Source organism: Phalangium opilio, unplaced genomic scaffold (genome assembly GCF_054372755.1).
Source record: "Phalangium opilio isolate 3A_F unplaced genomic scaffold, DU_Popi_V2 ptg000054l_1, whole genome shotgun sequence".
NCBI lineage: Eukaryota > Metazoa > Arthropoda > Arachnida > Opiliones > Phalangiidae > Phalangium > Phalangium opilio.
The window spans coordinates 5887885-5904617 of NW_028324173.1; the positions used below are offsets into that span (position 1 = coordinate 5887885).

Sequence of the window (16733 nt, forward strand, 5' to 3'; positions counted from 1 at the left end):
TATTAAAGAGCACTCTCGGCAACGGCCATATCACGCTGAAAACACCGGTTCTCGTCCGATCACCGAAGTTAAGCAGCGTCCAACGCAGTCAGTACTTGGGAGGGAGACCACTTAGGAACACTGCGTGCCGTTGGCTTTTTCACTTTTTATTCCTCTTTTAAATTCCAATAGATATGAAAAAAGCAAACATATTTTCTTTTTGTTATTGTTTTAAAAAGATGAAGGTTAATTTGTCTCACTTAATTTAAATTCGAATTATTAAATAGCACTCTCGGCAGCGGCCATATCACGCTGAAAACACCGGTTCTCGTCCGATCACCGAAGTTAAGCAGCGTCGAGCGCAGTCAGTACTTGGGAGGGAGACCACTTAGGAACACTGCGTGCCGTTGGCTTTTTCACTTTTTTTCCTCTTTTAAATTCCTATAGATATGAAAAAAGCAAACATATTTTCTTTTGTTATTGGTTTAAAAAGATGAAGGTTAATTTGTCTCACTTAATTTAAATTCGAATTATTAAATAGCACTCTCGGCAACGGCCATATCACGCTGAAAACACCGGTTCTCGTCCGATCACCGAAGTTAAGCAGCGTCGAGCGCAGTCAGTACTTGGAAACTTTGCGTGCCGCTGGCATTTTCACTTTTATTTCCTCTTTTAAATTCCATCAGATATGAAAAAAGCAAACATATCTTCTTTTTCTTATTGATTTATAAAGATGAAGGTTAATTAAATTCAAATTATTAAATAGCACTCTCGGCAACGGCCATATCACGCTGAAAACACCGGTTCTCGTCCGATCACCGAAGTTAAGCAGCGTCGAACGCAGTCAGTACTTGGGAGGGAAACCACCTAGGAACACTGCGTGCCGTTGGCTTTTTCACTTTTTTTTCCTCTTTTAAATTCCAATAGATATGAAAAAAGCAAACATATTTTCTTTTTGTTATTGTTTTAAAAAGATGAAGGTTAATTTGTCTCACTTAATTTAAATTCGAATTATTAAATAGCACTCTCGGCAACGGCCATATCACGCTGAAAACACCGGTTCTCGTCCGATCACCGAAGTTAAGCAGCGTCGAGCGCAGTCAGTACTTGGGAGGGAGACCACTTAGGAACACTGCGTGCCGTTGGCTTTTTCACTTTTTTTTCCTCTTTTAAATTCCAATAGATATGAAAAAAGCAAACATATTTTCTTTTTGTTATTGTTTTAAAAAGATGATGGTTAATTTGTCTCACTTAATTTAAATTCGAATTATTATCTAGCACTCTCGGCAACGGCCATATCACGCTGAAAACACCGGTTCTCGTCCGATCACCGAAGTTAAGAAGCGTCGAGCGCAGTCAGTACTTGGGAGGGAGACCACTTAGGAACATTGCGTGCCGTTGGCTTTTTCACTTATTTTTCCTCTTTTAAATTCCAATAGATATGAAAAAAGCAAACATATTTTCTTTTTGTTATTGTTTTAAAAAGATGAAGGTTAATTTGTCTCACTTAATTTTAATTCGAATTATTATCTAGCACTCTCGGCAACGGCCATATCACGCTGAAAACACCGGTTCTCGTCCGAACACCGAAGTTAAGCAGCGTCGAGCGCAGTCAGTACTTGGGAGGGAGACCACTTAGGAACACTGCGTGCCGTTGGCTTTTTCACTTTTTTTTCCTCTTTTAAATTCCTATAGATATGAAAAAAGCAAACATATTTTCTTTTTGTTATTGTTTTAAAAAGATGAAGGTTAATTTGTCTCACTTAATTTAAATCCGAATTATTAAATAGCACTCTCGGCAACGGCCATATCACGCTGAAAACACCGGTTCTCGTCCGATCACCGAAGTTAAGGAGCGTCGAGCGCAGTCAGTACTTGGGAGGGAGACCACTTAGGAACACTGCGTGCAGTTGGCTTTTTCACTTTTTTTTCCTCTTTTAAATTCCAATAGATATGAAAAAAGCAAACATATTTTCTTTTTGTTATTGTTTTAAAAAGATGATGGTTAATTTGTCTCACTTAATTTAAATTCGAATTATTATCTAGCACTCTCGGCAACGGCCATATCACGCTGAAAACACCGGTTCTCGTCCGATCACCGAAGTTAAGAAGCGTCGAGCGCAGTCAGTACTTGGGAGGGAGACCACTTAGGAACATTGCGTGCCGTTGGCTTTTTCACTTATTTTTCCTCTTTTAAATTCCAATAGATATGAAAAAAGCAAACATATTTTCTTTTTGTTATTGTTTTAAAAAGATGATGGTTAATTTGTCTCACTTAATTTAAATTCGAATTATTATCTAGCACTCTCGGCAACGGCCATATCACGCTGAAAACACCGGTTCTCGTCCGATCACCGAAGTTAAGAAGCGTCGAGCGCAGTCAGTACTTGGGAGGGAGACCACTTAGGAACATTGCGTGCCGTTGGCTTTTTCACTTATTTTTCCTCTTTTAAATTCCAATAGATATGAAAAAAGCAAACATATTTTCTTTTTGTTATTGTTTTAAAAAGATGATGGTTAATTTGTCTCACTTAATTTAAATTCGAATTATTATCTAGCACTCTCGGCAACGGCCATATCACGCTGAAAACACCGGTTCTCGTCCGATCACCGAAGTTAAGCAGCGTCGAGCGCAGTCAGTACTTGGGAGGGAGACCACTTAGGAACACTGCGTGCCGTTGGCTTTTTCACTTTTTTTCCTCTTTTAAATTCCTATAGATATGAAAAAAGCAAACATATTTTCTTTTGTTATTGGTTTAAAAAGATGAAGGTTAATTTGTCTCACTTAATTTAAATGCGAATTATTATCTAGCACTCTCGGCAACGGCCATATCACGCTGAAAACACCGGTTCTCGTCCGATCACCGAAGTTAAGCAGCGTCGAGCGCAGTCAGTACTTGGAAACTTTGCGTGCCGCTGGCATTTTCACTTTTATTTCCTCTTTTAAATTCCATCAGATATGAAAAAAGCAAACATATCTTCTTTTTCTTATTGATTTATAAAGATGAAGGTTAATTAAATTCAAATTATTAAATAGCACTCTCGGCAACGGCCATATCACGCTGAAAACACCGGTTCTCGTCCGATCACCGAAGTTAAGCAGCGTCGAACGCAGTCAGTACTTGGGAGGGAAACCACCTAGGAACACTGCGTGCCGTTGGCTTTTTCACTTTTTTTTCCTCTTTTAAATTCCAATAGATATGAAAAAAGCAAACATATTTTCTTTTTGTTATTGTTTTAAAAAGATGAAGGTTAATTTGTCTCACTTAATTTAAATTCGAATTATTAAATAGCACTCTCGGCAACGGCCATATCACGCTGAAAACACCGGTTCTCGTCCGATCACCGAAGTTAAGCAGCGTCGAGCGCAGTCAGTACTTGGGAGGGAGACCACTTAGGAACACTGCGTGCCGTTGGCTTTTTAATTTTTTTTTTCCTCTTTTAAATTCCAATAGATATGAAAAAAGCAAACATATTTTCTTTTTGTTATTGTTTTAAAAAGATGATGGTTAATTTGTCTCACTTAATTTAAATTCGAATTATTATCTAGCACTCTCGGCAACGGCCATATCACGCTGAAAACACCGGTTCTCGTCCGATCACCGAAGTTAAGCAGCGACGAGCGCAGTCAGTACTTGTAAACTTTGCGTGCCGTTGGCTGTTTCACTTTTATTTCCTCTTTTAAATTCCATGAGATATGAAAAAAGCAAACAAATCTTCTTTTTCTTATTGATTTATAAAGATGAAGGTTAATTAAATTCGAATTATTAAATAGCACTCTCGGCAACGGCCATATCACGCTGAAAACACCGGTTCTCGTCCGATCACCGAAGTTAAGCAGCGTCGAACGCAGTCAGTACTTGGGAGGGAAACCACCTAGGAACACTGCGTGCCGTTGGCTTTTTCACTTTTTTTTCCTCTTTTAAATTCCAATAGATATGAAAAAAGCAAACATATTTTCTTTTTGTTATTGTTTTAAAAAGATGAAGGTTAATTTGTCTCACTTAATTTAAATTCGAATTATTAAATAGCACTCTCGGCAACGGCCATATCACGCTGAAAACACCGGTTCTCGTCCGATCACCGAAGTTAAGCAGCGTCGAGCGCAGTCAGTACTTGGGAGGGAGACCACTTAGGAACACTGCGTGCCGTTGGCTTTTTCACTTTTTTTTCCTCTTTTAAATTCCAATAGATATGAAAAAAGCAAACATATTTTCTTTTTGTTATTGTTTTAAAAAGATGATGGTTAATTTGTCTCACTTAATTTAAATTCGAATTATTATCTAGCACTCTCGGCAACGGCCATATCACGCTGAAAACACCGGTTCTCGTCCGATCACCGAAGTTAAGAAGCGTCGAGCGCAGTCAGTACTTGGGAGGGAGACCACTTAGGAACATTGCGTGCCGTTGGCTTTTTCACTTATTTTTCCTCTTTTAAATTCCAATAGATATGAAAAAAGCAAACATATTTTCTTTTTGTTATTGTTTTAAAAAGATGATGGTTAATTTGTCTCACTTAATTTAAATTCGAATTATTATCTAGCACTCTCGGCAACGGCCATATCAAGCTGAAAACACCGGTTCTCGTCCGATCACCGAAGTTAAGAAGCGTCGAGCGCAGTCAGTACTTGGGAGGGAGACCACTTAGGAACATTGCGTGCCCTTGGCTTTTTCACTTATTTTTCCTCTTTTAAATTCCAATAGATATGAAAAAAGCAAACATATTTTCTTTTTGTTATTGTTTTAAAAAGATGAAGGTTAATTTGTCTCACTTAATTTTAATTCGAATTATTATCTAGCACTCTCGGCAACGGCCATATCACGCTGAAAACACCGGTTCTCGTCCGAACACCGAAGTTAAGCAGCGTCGAGCGCAGTCAGTACTTGGGAGGGAGACCACTTAGGAACACTGCGTGCCGTTGGCTTTTTCACTTATTTTTCCTCTTTTAAATTCCAATAGATATGAAAAAAGCAAACATATTTTCTTTTTGTTATTGTTTTAAAAAGATGATGGTTAATTTGTCTCACTTAATTTAAATTCGAATTATTATCTACCACTCTCGGCAACGGCCATATCACGCTGAAAACACCGGTTCTCGTCCGATCACCGAAGTTAAGAAGCGTCGAGCGCAGTCAGTACTTGGGAGGGAGACCACTTAGGAACACTGCGTGCAGTTGGCTTTTTCACTTTTTTTTCCTCTTTTAAATTCCAATAGATATGAAAAAAGCAAACATATTTTCTTTTTGTTATTGTTTTAAAAAGATGATGGTTAATTTGTCTCACTTAATTTAAATTCGAATTATTATCTAGCACTCTCGGCAACGGCCATATCACGCTGAAAACACCGGTTCTCGTCCGATCACCGAAGTTAAGAAGCGTCGAGCGCAGTCAGTACTTGGGAGGGAGACCACTTAGGAACATTGCGTGCCGTTGGCTTTTTCACTTATTTTTCCTCTTTTAAATTCCAATAGATATGAAAAAAGCAAACATATTTTCTTTTTGTTATTGTTTTAAAAAGATGATGGTTAATTTGTCTCACTTAATTTAAATTCGAATTATTATCTAGCACTCTCGGCAACGGCCATATCACGCTGAAAACACCGGTTCTCGTCCGATCACCGAAGTTAAGCAGCGACGAGCGCAGTCAGTACTTGTAAACTTTGCGTGCCGTTGGCTTTTTCACTTTTATTTCCTCTTTTAAATTCCATGAGATATGAAAAAAGCAAACAAATCTTCTTTTTCTTATTGATTTATAAAGATGAAGGTTAATTAAATTCAAATTATTAAATAGCACTCTCGGCAACGGCCATATCACGCTGAAAACACCGGTTCTCGTCCGATCACCGAAGTTAAGCAGCGTCGAACGCAGTCAGTTCTTGGGAGGGAAACCACCTAGGAACAATGCGTGCCGTTGGCTTTTTCACTTTTTTTTTCCTCTTTTAAATTCCAATAGATATGAAAAAAGCAAACATATTTTCTTTTTGTTATTGTTTTAAAAAGATGAAGGTTAATTTGTCTCACTTAATTTAAATTCGAATTATTAAATAGCACTCTCGGCAACGGCCATATCACGCTGAAAACACCGGCTCTCGTCCGATCACCGAAGTTAAGCAGCGTCGAGCGCAGTCAGTACTTGGGAGGGAGACCGCTTAGGAACACTGCGTGCCGTTGGCTTTTTCACTTTTTTTTCCTCTTTTAAATTCCAATAGATATGAAAAAAGCAAACATATTTTCTTTTTGTTATTGTTTTAAAAAGATGATGGTTAATTTGTCTCACTTAATTTAAATTCGAATTATTATCTAGCACTCTCGGCAACGGCCATATCACGCTGAAAACACCGGTTCTCGTCCGATCACCGAAGTTAAGAAGCGTCGAGCGCAGTCAGTACTTGGGAGGGAGACCACTTAGGAACACTGCGTGCCGTTGGCTTTTTCACTTATTTTTCCTCTTTTAAATTCCAATAGATATGAAAAAAGCAAACATATTTTCTTTTTGTTATTGTTTTAAAAAGATGATGGTTAATTTGTCTCACTTAATTTAAATTCGAATTATTATCTAGCACTCTCGGCAACGGCCATATCACGCTGAAAACACCGGTTCTCGTCCGATCACCGAAGTTAAGAAGCGTCGAGCGCAGTCAGTACTTGGGATGGAGACCACTTAGGAACACTGCGTGCCGTTGGCTTTTTCACTTTTTTTTCCTCTTTTAAATTCCAATAGATATGAAGAAAGCAAACATATTTTCTTTTTGTTATTGTTTTAAAAAGATGATGGTTAATTTGTCTCACTTAATTTAAATTCGAATTATTATCTAGCACTCTCGGCAACGGCCATATCACGCTGAAAACACCGGTTCTCGTCCGATCACCGAAGTTAAGCAGCGACGAGCGCAGTCAGTACTTGTAAACTTTGCGTGCCGTTGGCTTTATCACTTTTATTTCCTCTTTTAAATTCCATGAGATATGAAAAAAGCAAACAAATCTTCTTTTTCTTATTGATTTATAAAGATGAAGGTTAATTAAATTCGAATTATTAAATAGCACTCTCGGCAACAGCCATATCACGCTGAAAACACCGGTTCTCGTCCGATCACCGAAGTTAAGCAGCGTCGAGCGCAGTCAGTACTTGGGAGGGAGACCACTTAGGAACACTGCGTGCCGTTGGCTTTTTCACTATTTTTTTCCTCTTTTAAATTCCTATAGATATGAAAAAAGCAAACATATTTTCTTTTTGTTATTGTATTAAAAAGATGAAGGTCAATTTGTCTCACTTAATTTAAATTCGAATTATTATCTAGCACTCTCGGCAACGGCCATATCACGCTGAAAACACCGGTTCTCGTCGGATCACCGGAGTTAAGCAGCGTCGAGCGCAGTAAGTACTTGGGAGGGAGACCACTTAGGAACACTGCGTGGCGTTGGTTTTTTCACTTTTTTTTCCTCTTTTAAATTCCAATAGATATGAAAAAAGCCAACATATTTTCTTTTTGTTATTGTTTTAAAAAGATGAAGGTTAATTTGTCTCACTTAATTTAAATTCGAATTATTAAATAGCACTCTCGGCAACGGCCATATCACGCTGAAAACACCGGTTCTCGTCCGATCACCGAAGTTAAGCAGCGTTGAGCGCAGTCAGTACTTGGGAGGGAGAACACTTAGGAACACTGCGTGCCGTTGGCTTTTTCACTTTTTTTTCCTCTTTTAAATTCCAATAGATATGAAAAAAGCAAACATATTTTCTTTTTACCTCTCCGTGTGACGTAGTCCAGGAGAGGTTCTGTAACGGCCGTGTCTGTCTGTCTGTGTGTCTGTCTGTGTGTCTGTCTGTCCGTTGTTACACCCACGTGACCGCGTTCGCAGTTTGCGTATCGGAGCAAACGTGTTCGCCATTTCCGAACTGCTTTCACAGTCACGGAAATGGCTCCTCTACTTGAGTTCTCACACCACCATCTTCTGATCTTTGTCCATCCCACATGAACACCAGCCTGGTACTTATCTGGCTTCCAACACCATCATCTTCTGTTCTTTGTCAATCCCACATTGACACCAGTCTGCACTTACACTGGCTTCTAATCACCACCATCTACTGGTCTTCCGTCTATTCCACATAGACACCAATCTGTATCATTGGCTTCTACTCCATTATCATCGTTTGGTTTTAGGATATACGCGGCGATCAGCTAGGGTTACGAGAAACGTCTAGCCTCCCTAAGGTGGGATCGGCCACCAAAGGTTTTCGCAATTGCGCTTTTTCCTTACTATTATAATGGAATCGAATCGTATATATACCCCAAAATTTGAAGAAAGCGGGAAGAGGGGTACCCTTCACTTTAAACGTCAATATTAGCAAAGTTTGAGAAGATAATAGGTATAACTTTATTTTAAACGATTTAACTATTATTAATGTTAATTATTGAAGATTAAAATAATTAAAAATAATTATATTTATTTAAATATTAAAGATAAACCTCTCGTACAAAGAGAGATTATCACTGCCTCCTGTATCAACCAAGGCCCGTGCATGAGATATATTTCCTTCATTGCCTCCTATATCTACCAAGGCCCGTGCATGCGATATATTTCCTTCATTGCCTCCTGTATCTATCAAGGCCCGTGCATTGTGATATATTTCATTCATTGCCTCCTATATATATAAAGGATGAGGGCAAAAGTGTTTTCATTGGATAATTTTGTTTATATAATCTTCTCGACACGGAGAGGTAATATTTTGGTTTTCCCAACTTGTTGTTATTGTTTTAAAAAGATGATGGTTAATTTGTCTCACTTAATTTAAATTCGAATTATTATCTAGCACTCTCGGCAACGGCCATATCACGCTGAAAACACCGGTTCTCGTCCGATCACCGAAGTTAAGCAGCGTCGAGCGCAGTCAGTACTTGTAAACTTTGCGTGCCGTTGGCTTTTTCACTTTTATTTCCTCTTTTAAATTCCATGAGATATGAAAAAAGCAAACAAATCTTCTTTTTCTTATTGATTTATAAAGATGAAGGTTAATTAAATTCGAATTATTAAATAGCACTCTCGGCAACAGCCATATCACGCTGAAAACACCGGTTCTCGTCCGATCACCGAAGTTAAGCAGCGTCGAGCGCAGTCAGTACTTGGGAGGGAGACCACTTAGGAACACTGCGTGCCGTTGGCTTTTTCACTATTTTTTTCCTCTTTTAAATTCCTATAGATATGAAAAAAGCAAACATATTTTCTTTTTGTTATTGTATTTAAAAGATGAAGGTCAATTTGTCTCACTTAATTTAAATTCGAATTATTATCTAGCACTCTCGGCAACGGCCATATCACGTTGAAAACACCGGTTCTCGTCGGATCACCGAAGTTAAGCAGCGTCGAGCGCAGTAAGTACTTGGGAGGGAGACCACTTAGGAACACTGCGTGCCGTTGGCTTTTTCACTTTTTTTTCCTCTTTTAAATTCCAATAGATATGAAAAAAGCCAACATATTTTCTTTTTGTTATTGTTTTAAAAAGATGAAGGTTAATTTGTCTCACTTAATTTAAATTCGAATTATTAAATAGCACTCTCGGCAACGGCCATATCACGCTGAAAACACCGGTTCTCGTCCGATCACCGAAGTTAAGCAGCGTCGAGCGCAGTCAGTACTTGGGAGGGAGACCACTTAGGAACACTGCGTGCCGTTGGCTTTTTCACTTTTTATTCCTCTTTTAAATTCCAATAGATATGAAAAAAGCCAACATATTTTCTTTTTGTTATTGTTTTAAAAAGATGAAGGTTAATTTGTCTCACTTAATTTAAATTCGAATTATTAAATAGCACTCTCGGCAACGGCCATATCACGCTGAAAACACCGGTTCTCGTCCGATCACCGAAGTTAAGCAGCGTTGAGCGCAGTCAGTACTTGGGAGGGAGAACACTTAGGAACACTGCGTGCCGTTGGCTTTTTCACTATTTTTTTCCTCTTTTAAATTCCTATAGATATGAAAAAAGCAAACATATTTTCTTTTTGTTATTGTATTTAAAAGATGAAGGTCAATTTGTCTCACTTAATTTAAATTCGAATTATTATCTAGCACTCTCGGCAACGGCCATATCACGTTGAAAACACCGGTTCTCGTCGGATCACCGAAGTTAAGCAGCGTCGAGCGCAGTAAGTACTTGGGAGGGAGACCACTTAGGAACACTGCGTGCCGTTGGCTTTTTCACTTTTTTTTCCTCTTTTAAATTCCAATAGATATGAAAAAAGCCAACATATTTTCTTTTTGTTATTGTTTTAAAAAGATGAAGGTTAATTTGTCTCACTTAATTTAAATTCGAATTATTAAATAGCACTCTCGGCAACGGCCATATCACGCTGAAAACACCGGTTCTCGTCCGATCACCGAAGTTAAGCAGCGTTGAGCGCAGTCAGTACTTGGGAGGGAGAACACTTAGGAACACTGCGTGCCGTTGGCTTTTTCACTTTTTTTTCCTCTTTTAAATTCCAATAGATATGAAAAAAGCAAACATATTTTCTTTTTGTTATTGTTTTAAAAAGATGATGGTTAATTTGTCTCACTTAATTTAAATTCGAATTATTATCTAGCACTCTCGGCAACGGCCATATCACGCTGAAAACACCGGTTCTCGTCCGATCATCGAAGTTAAGAAGCGTCGAGCGCAGTCAGTACTTGGGAGGGAGACCACTTAGGAACACTGCGTGCCGTTGGCTTTTTCACTTTTTTTTCCTTTTTTAAATTCCAATAGATATGAAAAAAGCAAACATATTTTCTTTTTGTTATTGTTTTAAAAAGATGAAGGTTAATTTGTCTCACTTAATTTAAATTCGAATTATTAAATAGCACTCTCGGCAACAGCCATATCACGCTGAAAACACCGGTTCTCGTCCGATCACCGAAGTTAAGCAGCGTCGAGCGCAGTCAGTACTTGGGAGGGAGACCACTTAGGAACACTGCGTGCCGTTGGCTTTTTCACTATTTTTTCCTCTTTTAAATTCCTATAGATATGAAAAAAGCAAACATATTTTCTTTTTGTTATTGTATTTAAAAGATGAGGGTCAATTTGTCTCACTTAATTTAAATTCGAATTATTATCTAGCACTCTCGGCAACGGCCATATCACGTTGAAAACACCGGTTCTCGTCGGATCACCGAAGTTAAGCAGCGTCGAGCGCAGTAAGTACTTGGGAGGGAGACCACTTAGGAACACTGCGTGCCGTTGGCTTTTTCACTTTTTTTTCCTCTTTTAAATTCCAATAGATATGAAAAAAGCCAACATATTTTCTTTTTGTTATTGTTTTAAAAAGATGAAGGTTAATTTGTCTCACTTAATTTAAATTCGAATTATTAAATAGCACTCTCGGCAACGGCCATATCACGCTGAAAACACCGGTTCTCGTCCGATCACCGAAGTTAAGCAGCGTTGAGCGCAGTCAGTACTTGGGAGGGAGAACACTTAGGAACACTGCGTGCCGTTGGCTTTTTCACTTTTTTTTCCTCTTTTAAATTCCAATAGATATGAAAAAAGCAAACATATTTTCTTTTTGTTATTGTTTTAAAAAGATGATGGTTAATTTGTCTCACTTAATTTAAATTCGAATTATTATCTAGCACTCTCGGCAACGGCCATATCACGCTGAAAACACCGGTTCTCGTCCGATCACCGAAGTTAAGCAGCGTCGAGCGCAGTCAGTACTTGGGAGGGAGACCACTTAGGAACACTGCGTGCCGTTGGCTTTTTCACTTTTTTTTCCTCTTTTAAATTCCTATAGATATGAAAAAAGCAAACATATTTTCTTTTTGTTATTGTTTTAAAAAGATGAAGGTCAATTTGTCTCACTTAATTTAAATTCGAATTATTATCTAGCACTCTCGGCAACGGCCATATCACGCTGAAAACACCGGTTCTCGTCCGATCACCGAAGTTAAGCAGCGTCGAGCGCAGTCAGTACTTGGGAGGGAGAAAACTTAGGAACACTGCGTGCCGTTGGCTTTTTCACTTTTTTTTCCTCTTTTAAATTCCAATAGATATGAAAAAAGCAAACATATTTTCTTTTTGTTATTGTTTTAAAAAGATGATGGTTAATTTGTCTCACTTAATTTAAATTCGAATTATTATCTTGCACTCTCGGCAACGGCCATATCACGCTGAAAACACCGGTTCTCGTCCGATCACCGAAGTTAAGCAGCGTCGAGCGCAGTCAGTACTTGGAAACTTTGCGTGCCGTTGGCTTTTTCACTTTTATTTCCTCTTTTAAATTCCATGAGATATGAAAAAAGCAAACATATCTTCTTTTTATTATTGATTTATAAAGATGAAGGTTAATTAAATTCGAATTATTAAATAGCACTCTCGGCAACGGCCATATCACGCTGAAAACGCCGGTTCTCGTTCGATCACCGAAGTTAAGCTGCGTCGAGCGCAGTCAGTACTTGGGAGGGAGACCACTTAGGAACACTGCGTGCCGTTGGCTTTTTCACTTTTTTTTCCTCTTTTAAATTCCTATAGATATGAAAAAAGCCAGCATATTTTCTTTTTGTTATTGTTTTAAAAAGATGATGGTTAATTTGTCTCACTTAATTTAAATTCGAATTATTATCTAGCACTCTCGGCAACGGCCATATCACGCTGAAAACACCGGTTCTCGTCGGATCACCGAAGTTAAGCAGCGTCGAGCGCAGTCAGTACTTGGGAGGGAGACCACTTAGGAACACTGCGTGCCGTTGGCTTTTTCACTATTTTTTTCCTCTTTTAAATTCCTATAGATATGAAAAAAGCAAACATATTTTCTTTTTGTTATTGTATTAAAAAGATGAAGGTCAATTTGTCTCACTTAATTTAAATTCGAATTATTATCTAGCACTCTCGGCAACGGCCATATCACGCTGAAAACACCGGTTCTCGTCCGATCACCGAAGTTAAGAAGCGTCGAGCGCAGTCAGTACTTGGGAGGGAGACCACTTAGGAACACTGCGTGCCGTTGGCTTTTTCACTTTTTTTTCCTCTTTTAAATTCCTATAGATATGAAAAAAGCAAACATATTTTCTTTTTGTTATTGTTTTAAAAAGATGATGGTTAATTTGTCTCACTTAATTTAAATTCGAATTATTATCTAGCACTCTCGGCAACGGCCATATCACGCTGAAAACACCGGTTCTCGTCCGATCATCGAAGTTAAGAAGCGTCGAGCGCAGTCAGTACTTGGGAGGGAGACCACTTAGGAACACTGCGTGCCGTTGGCTTTTTCACTTTTTTTTCCTTTTTTAAATTCCAATAGATATGAAAAAAGCAAACATATTTTCTTTTTGTTATTGTTTTAAAAAGATGAAGGTTAATTTGTCTCACTTAATTTAAATTCGAATTATTATCTAGCACTCTCGGCAACGGCCATATCACGCTGAAAACACCGGTTCTCGTCCGATCACCGAAGTTAAGCAGCGTCGAGCGCAGTCAGTACTTGGGAGGGAGACCACTTAGGAACACTGCGTGCCGTTGGCTTTTTCACTTTTTTTTCCTCTTTTAAATTCCTATAGATATGAAAAAAGCAAACATATTTTCTTTTTGTTATTGTTTTAAAAAGATGAAGGTCAATTTTTCTCACTTAATTTAAATTCGAATTATTATCTAGCACTCTCGGCAACGGCCATATCACGCTGAAAACACCGGTTCTCGTCCGATCACCGAAGTTAAGCAGCGTCGAGCGCAGTCAGTACTTGGGAGGGAGACAACTTAGGAACACTGCGTGCCGTTGGCTTTTTCACTTTTTTTTCCTCTTTTAAATTCCAATAGATATGAAAAAAGCAAACATATTTTCTTTTTGTTATTGTTTTAAAAAGATGATGGTTAATTTGTCTCACTTAATTTAAATTCGAATTATTATCTTGCACTCTCGGCAACGGCCATATCACGCTGAAAACACCGGTTCTCGTCCGATCACCGAAGTTAAGCAGCGTCGAGCGCAGTCAGTACTTGGAAACTTTGCGTGCCGTTGGCTTTTTCACTTTTATTTCCTCTTTTAAATTCCATGAGATATGAAAAAAGCAAACATATCTTCTTTTTATTATTGATTTATAAAGATGAAGGTTAATTAAATTCGAATTATTAAATAGCACTCTCGGCAACGGCCATATCACGCTGAAAACGCCGGTTCTCGTCCGATCACCGAAAATAAGCTGCGTCGAGCGCAGTCAGTACTTGGGAGGGAGACCACTTAGGAACACTGCGTGCCGTTGGCTTTTTCACTTTTTTTCCTCTTTTAAATTCCAATAGATATGAAAAAAGCAAACATATTTTCTTTTTGTTATTGTTTTAAAAAGATGATGGTTAATTTGTCTCACTTAATTTAAATTCGAATTATTATCTAGCACTCTCGGCAACGGCCATATCACGCTGAAAACACCGGTTCTCGTCCGATCACCGAAGTTAAGAAGCGTCGAGCGCAGTCAGTACTTGGGAGGGAGACCTCTTAGGAACACTGCGTGCAGTTGGCTTTTTCACTTTTTTTCCTCTTTTAAATTCCTATAGATATGAAAAAAGCAAACATATTTTCTTTTTGTTATTGTTTTAAAAAGATGATGGTTAATTTGTCTCACTTAATTTAAATTCGAATTATTATCTTGCACTCTCGGCAACGGCCATATCACGCTGAAAACACCGGTTCTCGTCCGATCACCGAAGTTAAGCAGCGTCGAGCGCAGTCAGTACTTGGAAACTTTGCGTGCCGTTGGCTTTTTCACTTTTATTTCCTCTTTTAAATTCCATGAGATATGAAAAAAGCAAACATATCTTCTTTTTATTATTGATTTATAAAGATGAAGGTTAATTAAATTCGAATTATTAAATAGCACTCTCGGCAACGGCCATATCACGCTGAAAACGCCGGTTCTCGTCCGATCACCGAAGTTAAGCTGCGTCGAGCGCAGTCAGTACTTGGGAGGGAGACCACTTAGGAACACTGCGTGCCGTTGGCTTTTTCACTTTTTTTTCCTCTTTTAAATTCCTATAGATATGAAAAAAGCCAACATATTTTCTTTTTGTTATTGTTTTAAAAAGATGAAGGTTAATTTGTCTCAATTAATTTAAATTCGAATTATTAAATAGCACTCTCGGCAACGGCCATATCACGCTGAAAACACCGGTTCTCGTCCGATCACCGAAGTTAAGCAGCGTCGAGCGCAGTCAGTACTTGGAAGGGAGACCACTTAGGAACACTGCGTGCCGTTGGCTTTTTCACATTTTTTCCTCTTTTAAATTCCAATAGATATGAAAAAAGCAAACATATTTTCTTTTTGTTATTGTTTTAAAAAGATGATGGTTAATTTGTCTCACTTAATTTAAATTCGAATTATTATCTAGCACTCTCGGCAACGGCCATATCACGCTGAAAACACCGGTTCTCGTCGGATCACCGAAGTTAAGCAGCGTCGAGCGCAGTCAGTACTTGGGAGGGAGACCACTTAGGAACACTGCGTGCCGTTGGCTTTTTCACTATTTTTTTCCTCTTTTAAATTCCTATAGATATGAAAAAAGCAAACATATTTTCTTTTTGTTATTGTATTAAAAAGATGAAGGTCAATTTGTCTCACTTAATTTAAATTCGAATTATTAAATAGCACTCTCGGCAACGGCCATATCACGCTGAAAACACCGGTTCTCGTCCGATCACCGAAGTTAAGCAGCGTTGAGCGCAGTCAGTACTTGGGAGGGAGAACACTTAGGAACACTGCGTGCCGTTGGCTTTTTCACTTTTTTTTCCTCTTTTAAATTCCAATAGATATGAAAAAAGCAAACATATTTTCTTTTTGTTATTGTTTTAAAAAGATGATGGTTAATTTGTCTCACTTAATTTAAATTCGAATTATTATCTAGCACTCTCGGCAACGGCCATATCACGCTGAAAACACCGGTTCTCGTCCGATCATCGAAGTTAAGAAGCGTCGAGCGCAGTCAGTACTTGGGAGGGAGACCACTTAGGAACACTGCGTGCCGTTGGCTTTTTCACTTTTTTTTCCTCTTTTAAATTCCAATAGATATGAAAAAAGCAAACATATTTTCTTTTTGTTATTGTTTTAAAAAGATGATGGTTAATTTGTCTCACTTAATTTAAATTCGAATTATTATCTTGCACTCTCGGCAACGGCCATATCACGCTGAAAACACCGGTTCTCGTCCGATCACCGAAGTTAAGCAGCGTCGAGCGCAGTCAGTACTTGGAAACTTTGCGTGCCGTTGGCTTTTTCACTTTTATTTCCTCTTTTAAATTCCATGAGATATGAAAAAAGCAAACATATCTTCTTTTTATTATTGATTTATAAAGATGAAGGTTAATTAAATTCGAATTATTAAATAGCACTCTCGGCAACGGCCATATCACGCTGAAAACGCCGGTTCTCGTCCGATCACCTAAGTTAAGCTGCGTCGAGCGCAGTCAGTACTTGGGAGGGAGACCACTTAGGAACACTGCGTGCCGTTGGCTTTTTCACTTTTTTTTCCTCTTTTAAATTCCTATAGATATGAAAAAAGCCAACATATTTTCTTTTTGTTATTGTTTTAAAAAGATGAAGGTTAATTTGTCTCACTTAATTTAAATTCGAATTATTAAATAGCACTCTCGGCAACGGCCATATCACGCTGAAAACACCGGTTCTCGTCCGATCACCGAAGTTAAGCAGCGTCGAGCGCAGTCAGTACTTGGAAGGGAGACCACTTAGGAACACTGCGTGCCGTTGGCTTTTTCACTTTTTTTCCTCTTTTAAATTCCAATA

At 38.4% G+C, this 16733-nt stretch overlaps 32 non-coding genes and 31 pseudogenes across 32 annotated transcripts; all 63 read left to right on the plus strand.

Moving 5' to 3' along the window:
* Positions 1-17: 17 nt before the first annotated feature.
* On the plus strand, positions 18-136 carry LOC149671759 (5S ribosomal RNA; annotated as a pseudogene).
* Positions 137-273: 137 nt separating this feature from the next.
* LOC149671760 (5S ribosomal RNA) lies at positions 274-392 on the plus strand. Its single transcript, XR_016367541.1, has one exon. It is a non-coding gene; the product is annotated as a 5S ribosomal RNA (ribosomal RNA).
* Positions 393-527: 135 nt separating this feature from the next.
* Positions 528-630, plus strand: LOC149671761 (5S ribosomal RNA; annotated as a pseudogene).
* A 122-nt stretch (positions 631-752) lies between these two features.
* On the plus strand, positions 753-871 carry LOC149671762 (5S ribosomal RNA). Its single transcript, XR_016367611.1, has one exon. It is a non-coding gene; the product is annotated as a 5S ribosomal RNA (ribosomal RNA).
* A 137-nt stretch (positions 872-1008) lies between these two features.
* LOC149671763 (5S ribosomal RNA) lies at positions 1009-1127 on the plus strand. The gene has a single exon (XR_016367386.1). It is a non-coding gene; the product is annotated as a 5S ribosomal RNA (ribosomal RNA).
* Positions 1128-1264: 137 nt separating this feature from the next.
* On the plus strand, positions 1265-1383 carry LOC149671764 (5S ribosomal RNA; annotated as a pseudogene).
* Positions 1384-1520: 137 nt separating this feature from the next.
* On the plus strand, positions 1521-1639 carry LOC149671765 (5S ribosomal RNA). Its single transcript, XR_016367349.1, has one exon. It is a non-coding gene; the product is annotated as a 5S ribosomal RNA (ribosomal RNA).
* A 137-nt stretch (positions 1640-1776) lies between these two features.
* On the plus strand, positions 1777-1895 carry LOC149671766 (5S ribosomal RNA; annotated as a pseudogene).
* A 137-nt stretch (positions 1896-2032) lies between these two features.
* Positions 2033-2151, plus strand: LOC149671767 (5S ribosomal RNA; annotated as a pseudogene).
* Positions 2152-2288: 137 nt separating this feature from the next.
* LOC149671768 (5S ribosomal RNA) lies at positions 2289-2407 on the plus strand (annotated as a pseudogene).
* A 137-nt stretch (positions 2408-2544) lies between these two features.
* LOC149671769 (5S ribosomal RNA) lies at positions 2545-2663 on the plus strand. Its single transcript, XR_016367387.1, has one exon. It is a non-coding gene; the product is annotated as a 5S ribosomal RNA (ribosomal RNA).
* Positions 2664-2798: 135 nt separating this feature from the next.
* On the plus strand, positions 2799-2901 carry LOC149671770 (5S ribosomal RNA; annotated as a pseudogene).
* A 122-nt stretch (positions 2902-3023) lies between these two features.
* On the plus strand, positions 3024-3142 carry LOC149671771 (5S ribosomal RNA). The gene has a single exon (XR_016367613.1). It is a non-coding gene; the product is annotated as a 5S ribosomal RNA (ribosomal RNA).
* Positions 3143-3279: 137 nt separating this feature from the next.
* On the plus strand, positions 3280-3398 carry LOC149671772 (5S ribosomal RNA). Its single transcript, XR_016367388.1, has one exon. It is a non-coding gene; the product is annotated as a 5S ribosomal RNA (ribosomal RNA).
* Positions 3399-3536: 138 nt separating this feature from the next.
* LOC149671773 (5S ribosomal RNA) lies at positions 3537-3639 on the plus strand (annotated as a pseudogene).
* A 122-nt stretch (positions 3640-3761) lies between these two features.
* Positions 3762-3880, plus strand: LOC149671774 (5S ribosomal RNA). Its single transcript, XR_016367614.1, has one exon. It is a non-coding gene; the product is annotated as a 5S ribosomal RNA (ribosomal RNA).
* Positions 3881-4017: 137 nt separating this feature from the next.
* LOC149671775 (5S ribosomal RNA) lies at positions 4018-4136 on the plus strand. The gene has a single exon (XR_016367389.1). It is a non-coding gene; the product is annotated as a 5S ribosomal RNA (ribosomal RNA).
* A 137-nt stretch (positions 4137-4273) lies between these two features.
* On the plus strand, positions 4274-4392 carry LOC149671776 (5S ribosomal RNA; annotated as a pseudogene).
* Positions 4393-4529: 137 nt separating this feature from the next.
* LOC149671777 (5S ribosomal RNA) lies at positions 4530-4648 on the plus strand (annotated as a pseudogene).
* A 137-nt stretch (positions 4649-4785) lies between these two features.
* LOC149671778 (5S ribosomal RNA) lies at positions 4786-4904 on the plus strand. Its single transcript, XR_016367360.1, has one exon. It is a non-coding gene; the product is annotated as a 5S ribosomal RNA (ribosomal RNA).
* A 137-nt stretch (positions 4905-5041) lies between these two features.
* LOC149671779 (5S ribosomal RNA) lies at positions 5042-5160 on the plus strand (annotated as a pseudogene).
* Positions 5161-5297: 137 nt separating this feature from the next.
* Positions 5298-5416, plus strand: LOC149671780 (5S ribosomal RNA; annotated as a pseudogene).
* A 137-nt stretch (positions 5417-5553) lies between these two features.
* LOC149671781 (5S ribosomal RNA) lies at positions 5554-5656 on the plus strand (annotated as a pseudogene).
* A 122-nt stretch (positions 5657-5778) lies between these two features.
* On the plus strand, positions 5779-5897 carry LOC149671782 (5S ribosomal RNA; annotated as a pseudogene).
* A 138-nt stretch (positions 5898-6035) lies between these two features.
* LOC149671783 (5S ribosomal RNA) lies at positions 6036-6154 on the plus strand. Its single transcript, XR_016367246.1, has one exon. It is a non-coding gene; the product is annotated as a 5S ribosomal RNA (ribosomal RNA).
* A 137-nt stretch (positions 6155-6291) lies between these two features.
* LOC149671784 (5S ribosomal RNA) lies at positions 6292-6410 on the plus strand. The gene has a single exon (XR_016367209.1). It is a non-coding gene; the product is annotated as a 5S ribosomal RNA (ribosomal RNA).
* A 137-nt stretch (positions 6411-6547) lies between these two features.
* On the plus strand, positions 6548-6666 carry LOC149671785 (5S ribosomal RNA; annotated as a pseudogene).
* Positions 6667-6803: 137 nt separating this feature from the next.
* LOC149671786 (5S ribosomal RNA) lies at positions 6804-6906 on the plus strand (annotated as a pseudogene).
* Positions 6907-7028: 122 nt separating this feature from the next.
* Positions 7029-7147, plus strand: LOC149671787 (5S ribosomal RNA). Its single transcript, XR_016367222.1, has one exon. It is a non-coding gene; the product is annotated as a 5S ribosomal RNA (ribosomal RNA).
* A 138-nt stretch (positions 7148-7285) lies between these two features.
* On the plus strand, positions 7286-7404 carry LOC149671788 (5S ribosomal RNA; annotated as a pseudogene).
* A 137-nt stretch (positions 7405-7541) lies between these two features.
* LOC149671789 (5S ribosomal RNA) lies at positions 7542-7660 on the plus strand. Its single transcript, XR_016367301.1, has one exon. It is a non-coding gene; the product is annotated as a 5S ribosomal RNA (ribosomal RNA).
* A 1139-nt stretch (positions 7661-8799) lies between these two features.
* Positions 8800-8902, plus strand: LOC149671790 (5S ribosomal RNA; annotated as a pseudogene).
* A 122-nt stretch (positions 8903-9024) lies between these two features.
* Positions 9025-9143, plus strand: LOC149671791 (5S ribosomal RNA). The gene has a single exon (XR_016367223.1). It is a non-coding gene; the product is annotated as a 5S ribosomal RNA (ribosomal RNA).
* Positions 9144-9281: 138 nt separating this feature from the next.
* Positions 9282-9400, plus strand: LOC149671792 (5S ribosomal RNA). Its single transcript, XR_016367729.1, has one exon. It is a non-coding gene; the product is annotated as a 5S ribosomal RNA (ribosomal RNA).
* A 137-nt stretch (positions 9401-9537) lies between these two features.
* Positions 9538-9656, plus strand: LOC149671793 (5S ribosomal RNA). The gene has a single exon (XR_016367390.1). It is a non-coding gene; the product is annotated as a 5S ribosomal RNA (ribosomal RNA).
* A 137-nt stretch (positions 9657-9793) lies between these two features.
* Positions 9794-9912, plus strand: LOC149671794 (5S ribosomal RNA). The gene has a single exon (XR_016367302.1). It is a non-coding gene; the product is annotated as a 5S ribosomal RNA (ribosomal RNA).
* A 138-nt stretch (positions 9913-10050) lies between these two features.
* On the plus strand, positions 10051-10169 carry LOC149671795 (5S ribosomal RNA). Its single transcript, XR_016367730.1, has one exon. It is a non-coding gene; the product is annotated as a 5S ribosomal RNA (ribosomal RNA).
* Positions 10170-10306: 137 nt separating this feature from the next.
* LOC149671796 (5S ribosomal RNA) lies at positions 10307-10425 on the plus strand. Its single transcript, XR_016367303.1, has one exon. It is a non-coding gene; the product is annotated as a 5S ribosomal RNA (ribosomal RNA).
* A 137-nt stretch (positions 10426-10562) lies between these two features.
* LOC149671797 (5S ribosomal RNA) lies at positions 10563-10681 on the plus strand (annotated as a pseudogene).
* Positions 10682-10818: 137 nt separating this feature from the next.
* On the plus strand, positions 10819-10937 carry LOC149671798 (5S ribosomal RNA). The gene has a single exon (XR_016367224.1). It is a non-coding gene; the product is annotated as a 5S ribosomal RNA (ribosomal RNA).
* Positions 10938-11074: 137 nt separating this feature from the next.
* Positions 11075-11193, plus strand: LOC149671799 (5S ribosomal RNA). Its single transcript, XR_016367731.1, has one exon. It is a non-coding gene; the product is annotated as a 5S ribosomal RNA (ribosomal RNA).
* A 137-nt stretch (positions 11194-11330) lies between these two features.
* On the plus strand, positions 11331-11449 carry LOC149671800 (5S ribosomal RNA). Its single transcript, XR_016367304.1, has one exon. It is a non-coding gene; the product is annotated as a 5S ribosomal RNA (ribosomal RNA).
* Positions 11450-11586: 137 nt separating this feature from the next.
* On the plus strand, positions 11587-11705 carry LOC149671801 (5S ribosomal RNA). The gene has a single exon (XR_016367391.1). It is a non-coding gene; the product is annotated as a 5S ribosomal RNA (ribosomal RNA).
* A 137-nt stretch (positions 11706-11842) lies between these two features.
* LOC149671802 (5S ribosomal RNA) lies at positions 11843-11961 on the plus strand (annotated as a pseudogene).
* A 137-nt stretch (positions 11962-12098) lies between these two features.
* LOC149671803 (5S ribosomal RNA) lies at positions 12099-12201 on the plus strand (annotated as a pseudogene).
* A 122-nt stretch (positions 12202-12323) lies between these two features.
* Positions 12324-12442, plus strand: LOC149671804 (5S ribosomal RNA; annotated as a pseudogene).
* Positions 12443-12579: 137 nt separating this feature from the next.
* LOC149671805 (5S ribosomal RNA) lies at positions 12580-12698 on the plus strand. The gene has a single exon (XR_016367661.1). It is a non-coding gene; the product is annotated as a 5S ribosomal RNA (ribosomal RNA).
* Positions 12699-12836: 138 nt separating this feature from the next.
* On the plus strand, positions 12837-12955 carry LOC149671806 (5S ribosomal RNA). The gene has a single exon (XR_016367210.1). It is a non-coding gene; the product is annotated as a 5S ribosomal RNA (ribosomal RNA).
* Positions 12956-13092: 137 nt separating this feature from the next.
* On the plus strand, positions 13093-13211 carry LOC149671807 (5S ribosomal RNA; annotated as a pseudogene).
* Positions 13212-13348: 137 nt separating this feature from the next.
* Positions 13349-13467, plus strand: LOC149671808 (5S ribosomal RNA). The gene has a single exon (XR_016367392.1). It is a non-coding gene; the product is annotated as a 5S ribosomal RNA (ribosomal RNA).
* Positions 13468-13604: 137 nt separating this feature from the next.
* On the plus strand, positions 13605-13723 carry LOC149671809 (5S ribosomal RNA; annotated as a pseudogene).
* Positions 13724-13860: 137 nt separating this feature from the next.
* Positions 13861-13963, plus strand: LOC149671810 (5S ribosomal RNA; annotated as a pseudogene).
* A 122-nt stretch (positions 13964-14085) lies between these two features.
* On the plus strand, positions 14086-14204 carry LOC149671811 (5S ribosomal RNA; annotated as a pseudogene).
* Positions 14205-14340: 136 nt separating this feature from the next.
* Positions 14341-14459, plus strand: LOC149671812 (5S ribosomal RNA; annotated as a pseudogene).
* A 136-nt stretch (positions 14460-14595) lies between these two features.
* On the plus strand, positions 14596-14698 carry LOC149671813 (5S ribosomal RNA; annotated as a pseudogene).
* A 122-nt stretch (positions 14699-14820) lies between these two features.
* On the plus strand, positions 14821-14939 carry LOC149671814 (5S ribosomal RNA). The gene has a single exon (XR_016367782.1). It is a non-coding gene; the product is annotated as a 5S ribosomal RNA (ribosomal RNA).
* Positions 14940-15076: 137 nt separating this feature from the next.
* LOC149671815 (5S ribosomal RNA) lies at positions 15077-15195 on the plus strand. The gene has a single exon (XR_016367448.1). It is a non-coding gene; the product is annotated as a 5S ribosomal RNA (ribosomal RNA).
* Positions 15196-15331: 136 nt separating this feature from the next.
* Positions 15332-15450, plus strand: LOC149671816 (5S ribosomal RNA). Its single transcript, XR_016367662.1, has one exon. It is a non-coding gene; the product is annotated as a 5S ribosomal RNA (ribosomal RNA).
* Positions 15451-15588: 138 nt separating this feature from the next.
* LOC149671817 (5S ribosomal RNA) lies at positions 15589-15707 on the plus strand. Its single transcript, XR_016367305.1, has one exon. It is a non-coding gene; the product is annotated as a 5S ribosomal RNA (ribosomal RNA).
* A 137-nt stretch (positions 15708-15844) lies between these two features.
* LOC149671818 (5S ribosomal RNA) lies at positions 15845-15963 on the plus strand (annotated as a pseudogene).
* A 137-nt stretch (positions 15964-16100) lies between these two features.
* Positions 16101-16203, plus strand: LOC149671819 (5S ribosomal RNA; annotated as a pseudogene).
* A 122-nt stretch (positions 16204-16325) lies between these two features.
* Positions 16326-16444, plus strand: LOC149671820 (5S ribosomal RNA; annotated as a pseudogene).
* Positions 16445-16581: 137 nt separating this feature from the next.
* On the plus strand, positions 16582-16700 carry LOC149671821 (5S ribosomal RNA). The gene has a single exon (XR_016367449.1). It is a non-coding gene; the product is annotated as a 5S ribosomal RNA (ribosomal RNA).
* The last annotated feature ends 33 nt before the right edge of the window (positions 16701-16733 follow it).